Here is a 6,000-nt window from a genome sequence, read left to right on the forward strand (position 1 = left end):
GATACTGTCCATGTGTCCTCACAGAGGTATGAAACTGCCCTGTTGTCTTGGTGTCTGTTACCTCCTTGGTTCCATCAGCTATCACACTGATACTGTCCATCCTCACAGAGGTATGATACTGCCCTGTGGTCTTGGTGTCTGTTACCTCCTTGGTTCCATCAGCTATCACACTGATACTGTCCATCCTCACAGAGGTATGAAACTGCCCTGTGGTCTTGGTGTCTGTTACCTCCTTGGTTCCATCAGCTATCACACTGATACTGTCCATGTGTCCTCAGAGGTATGAAACTGCCCTGTGGTCTTGGTGTCTGTTTCCTCCTTGGTTCCATCAGCTATCACACTGATACTGTCCATGTGTCCTCACAGAGGTATGAAACTGCCCTGTGGTCTTGGTGTCTGTTTCCTCCTTGGTTCCATCAGCTATCACACTGATACTGTCCATGTGTCCTCACAGAGGTATGAAACTGCCCTGTGGTCTTGGTGTCTGTTTCCTCCTTGGTTCCATCAGCTATCACACTGATACTGTCCATGTGTCCTCACAGAGGTATGAAACTGCCCTGTGGTCTTGGTGTCTGTTTCCTCCTTGGTTCCATCAGCTATCACACTGATACTGTCCATGTGTCCTCACAGAGGTATGAAACTGCCCTGTGGTCTTGGTGTCTGTTTCCTCCTTGGTTCCATCAGCTATCACACTGATACTGTCCATGTGTCCTCACAGAGGTATGAAACTGCCCTGTGGTCTTGGTGTCTGTTTCCTCCTTGGTTCCATCAGCTATCACACTGATACTGTCCATGTGTCCTCACAGAGGTATGAAACTGCCCTGTGGTCTTGGTGTCTGTTTCCTCCTTGGTTCCATCAGCTATCACACTGATACTGTCCATGTGTCCTCACAGAGGTATGAAACTGCCCTGTGGTCTTGGTGTCTGTTTCCTCCTTGGTTCCATCAGCTATCACACTGATACTGTCCATGTGTCCTCACAGAGGTATGAAACTGCCCTGTGGTCTTGGTGTCTGTTTCCTCCTTGGTTCCATCAGCTATCACACTGATACTGTCCATCCTCACAGAGGTATGAAACTGCCCTGTGGTCTTGGTGTCTGTTACCTCCTTGGTTCCATCAGCTATCACACTGATACTGTCCATGTGTCCTCACAGAGGTATGAAACTGCCCTGTGGTCTTGGTGTCTGTTACCTCCTTGGTTCCATCAGCTATCACACTGATACTGTCCATCCTCACAGAGGTATGAAACTGCCCTGTGGTCTTGGTGTCTGTTTCCTCCTTGGTTCCATCAGCTATCACACTGATACTGTCCATGTGTCCTCAGAGGTATGAAACTGCCCTGTGGTCTTGGTGTCTGCTACCTCCTTGGTTCCATCAGCTATCACACTGATACTGTCCATGTGTCCTCACAGAGGTATGAAACTGCCCTGTGGTCTTGGTGTCTGTTACCTCCTTGGTTCCATCAGCTATCACACTGATACTGTCCATGTGTCCTCACAGAGGTATGAAACTGCCCTGTGGTCTTGGTGTCTGTTTCCTCCTTGGTTCCATCAGCTATCACACTGATACTGTCCATCCTCACAGAGGTATGATACTGCCCTGTGGTCTTGGTGTCTGTTTCCTCCTTGGTTCCATCAGCTATCACACTGATACTGTCCATCCTCACAGAGGTATGAAACTGCCCTGTGGTCTTGGTGTCTGTTTCCTCCTTGGTTCCATCAGCTATCACACTGATACTGTCCATGTGTCCTCACAGAGGTATGAAACTGCCCTGTGGTCTTGGTGTCTGTTTCCTCCTTGGTTCCATCAGCTATCACACTGATACTGTCCATGTGTCCTCACAGAGGTATGAAACTGCCCTGTGGTCTTGGTGTCTGTTACCTCCTTGGTTCCATCAGCTATCACACTGATACTGTCCATGTGTCCTCACAGAGGTATGAAACTGCCCTGTGGTCTTGGTGTCTGTTTCCTCCTTGGTTCCATCAGCTATCACACTGATACTGTCCATGTGTCCTCACAGAGGTATGAAACTGCCCTGTGGTCTTGGTGTCTGTTACCTCCTTGGTTCCATCAGCTATCACACTGATACTGTCCATGTGTCCTCACAGAGGTATGAAACTGCCCTGTGGTCTTGGTGTCTGTTACCTCCTTGGTTCCATCAGCTATCACACTGATACTGTCCATGTGTCCTCACAGAGGTATGAAACTGCCCTGTGGTCTTGTGGTGTCTGTTTCCTCCGACACATTGGTGCGGCTGGCTTCCGGGTTGGATGCGCGCTGTGTTAAGAAGCAGTGCGGCTTGGTTGGGTTGTGTATCGGAGGACGCATGACTTTCAACCTTCATCTCTCCCGAGCCCGTACGGGAGTTGTGGCAATGAGACAAGATAGTAGCTACTAGACAATTCGATACCACGAAATTGGGGAGAAAAGGGGGTAAAATTTGAAAAAAAGAGACAGGACACCATTATGTTAACTGCTCCCTCCCTGCGTGATGTATGTTTCTATTCTGGGGGAAACTATGGTCCAAGACATCCACATAAAAGAGGGGGACCTAGTTCAAATGGAAGTCTAAGTGATGTACCCCTGACAGTGTCAAACCTGATCCCTACGCACACACATTTAAGGACATATTCTAACCATTTTCAGTTGCCTGCCAGTGCTTTGTATTGGAATAGCAATAGCGCTTACCATTGTTTTAAAGTACTTAATTAAAAATACTTTAAAGTACTACTTAAGTCGTTTTTTGGAGTATCTGTACTTCACTATTTATATTTTTGCCAACTTTTACTCCACTACATTCAGAAATAAAATAATGTACTTTTTACTCCATACATTTTCCCTGACACCCAAACGTACTTGTTACATTTTGACAGAAAATGGTCCAATTCACACACTTATCAAGAGAATATCCCTGGTCATCCCGACTGCATCTGATCTGGCGGACCCACTAAACACAAATTCTTCATCTGTAAATGATGTCTGAGTGTTGGAGTGTGACCCTGGCTATCGGTCAATAAAAAAAAAAAAATTAATATACACTGCTCAAAAAAAATAAAGGGAACACTAAAATAACACATCCTAGATCTGAATGAATGAAATATTCTTATTAAATACTTTTTTCTTTACATAGTTGAATGTGCTGACAACAAAATCACAAATTATCAATGGAAATCAAATTTATCAAACCATGGAGGTCTGGATTTGGAGTGACACTCATAATTAAAGTGGAAAACCACACTACAGGCTGATCCAACTTTGATGTAAGGGATTTCACCCCCGTAGTGGACAAAAATGAATGGCAAGTTATTGGCATAGGCCAAACCATGCACACATTGGCCAATACCACCCAAAGCGGCGTTGATTCATGCAAAGTTTACTTCTATTGCCATATGGGTATTGCCAGTTGTAACACTTCAAAAATCCAACAGGTGGCGATTGCACTCCACCATGGTTTTTCATATTGGTATTGGACTCCAAGTCAACATCCAAAAGCCAAATTTTGAAAAAACGAATTTTTTGAAAAAAACGTATCACCCCTTAAAAAAGTGCTTTCTGGACCGTTTTTCGAAATTCTTTCGCTTTTTTTGACAATTACACATGTATAAGAACTGTATGAAAATACTTTTGTCCAATTTTATTAACATAATTTTTTAAATTTTTTTACTTGCGCATATTGCATATGTTTTGTCCATTTGCAATATGATTTCATAGGAAGTCAGAAGTCAAAAGTCAAAAATTCTTAAATTTCATAAAAAACTTCACACACCCCTAAAAAAGTGCTTTCTGGACCGTTTTTCGAAATTTTTTCGCATTTTGTGTCAGTTACACACGTATAAGAACTGTATCAACATACTTTAGTCATATTTTATTATCATAATTTTTTTTTTTTTTTTTTTATCTTGCGCATATTGCATGTGTTTTGTCCATCTGCAATATGATTTCATAGGAAGTCAGAAGTCAAAAGTCAAAAATTATTAAATTTCATAAAAAACTTCACACACCCCTAAAAAGTGCTTTCTGGACCGTTTTTCGAAAAATTTTCGAATTTTGTGTCAGTTACACAAGTATAAGAACTGTATAAGAACAATACTTTAGTCATATTTTATTATCATAATGTTTTTTTTTTTTTTTTTGCTTGTGCATAAGGCATATGTTTTGTGGGGGCCAAATGTCATAAGAAATTTGACATGCTCAAAAATCCTTCAGAAATGCAAAATTGACTGGCCTGATGAACTCGGGATGGCCGGGCAGTGATTGTTGTTCCTTTCAATCACTCGTGGTGTTGATTTCATCATGTCCATTTGTTTATGTTTTCTCACTTTTGCAAAGTCACTGTGCATTTGCCATATGGTTAACTGGGCAGTCACCATCACCAATTTGTCATGCCATAAAAATCATGCAGGAATGCCAAATTGACTGGCCCGATGAACTCGGGATGGCTGGGCAGTGATTCTGGAACCTCTCCATCGCTCGTTTGGCTTGATTTCAGAATGTCGCTTTTGGTGATGGTACCTCACTGTTAAAACATATTGCAAATGTTCCTTACTTTTGCAAAGTCACTGAAAATTTTTGCAGGAATGCCAAATTGACTGGCCCGATGACCTCAGGATGGCTGGGCAGTGATACTGGTACCTCTCCATCGCTCGTTAGGGTTGATTCCAGAATGTCCATTTGGTGATTTTTCTCACTCTTTCAAAGTCACTGTGCATTTGCCATATGGTTAACTGGGCATTCACCATCACCAATTTGTCATGCCATAAAAATCATGCAGGAATGCCAAATTGACTGGCCCGATGACATAGGGATGGCTGGGCAGTGATTTTGGTACCTCTCCATCGCTCGTTTGGGTTGATTTCAGAATGTCGCTTTTGGTGATGGTACCTCACCGCTTAAACATATTGCAAATGTTCCTTACTTTTGCAAAGTCACTGAAAATTTTTGCAGGAATGCCAAATTGACTGGCCCGATGAACTCGGGATGGCTTGGCAGTGATTCTGGTACCTCTCCATCACTCGTTAGGGTTGATTTCAGAATGTCCATTTGGTCATGTTTTCTCACTTTTGCAAAGTCACTGTGCATTTGCCATATGGTTAACTGGGCAGTCACCATCACCAATTTGTCATGCCATAAAAATCATGCAGGAATGCCAAATTGACTGGCCCGATGACCTCGGGATGGCTGGGCAGTGATACTGGTACCTCTCCATGGCTCGTTTGGGTTGATTTCAGAATGTCGCTTTTGGTGATGGTACCTCACTGTTAAAACATATTGCAAATGTTCCTTACTTTTGCAAAGTCACTGAAAATTTTTGCAGGAATGCCAAATTGACTGGCCCGATGAACTCGGGATGGCTTGGCAGTGATTCTGGTACCTCTCCATCACTCGTTAGGGTTGATTTCAGAATGTCCATTTGGTCATGTTTTCTCACTTTTGCAAAGTCACTGTGCATTTGCCATATGGTTAACTGGGCAGTCACCATCACCAATTTGTCATGCCATAAAAATCATGCAGGAATGCCAAATTGACTGGCCCGATGACATAGGGATGGCTGGGCAGTGATTTTGGTACCTCTCCATCGCTCGTTTGGGTTGATTTCAGAATGTCGCTTTTGGTGATGGTACCTCACCGCTTAAACATATTGCAAATGTTCCTTACTTTTGCAAAGTCACTGAAAATTTTTGCAGGAATGCCAAATTGACTGGCCCGATGACCTCGGGATGGCTGGGCAGTGATACTGGTACCTCTCCATGGCTCGTTTGGGTTGATTTCAGAATGTCGCTTTTGGTGATGGTACCTCACTGTTAAAACATATTGCAAATGTTCCTTACTTTTGCAAAGTCACTGAAAATTTGTGCAGGAATGCCAAATTGACTGGCCCGATGAACTCGGGATGGCTTGGCAGGATTCTGGTACCTCTCCATCACTCGTTAGGGTCGATTCCAGAATGTCCATTTGGTGATTTTTCTCACTCTTTCAAAGTCACTGTGCATTTGCCATATG

This window comes from Oncorhynchus masou, chromosome 17 (assembly GCF_036934945.1).
Source record: "Oncorhynchus masou masou isolate Uvic2021 chromosome 17, UVic_Omas_1.1, whole genome shotgun sequence".
Classification (NCBI taxonomy): domain Eukaryota; kingdom Metazoa; phylum Chordata; class Actinopteri; order Salmoniformes; family Salmonidae; genus Oncorhynchus; species Oncorhynchus masou.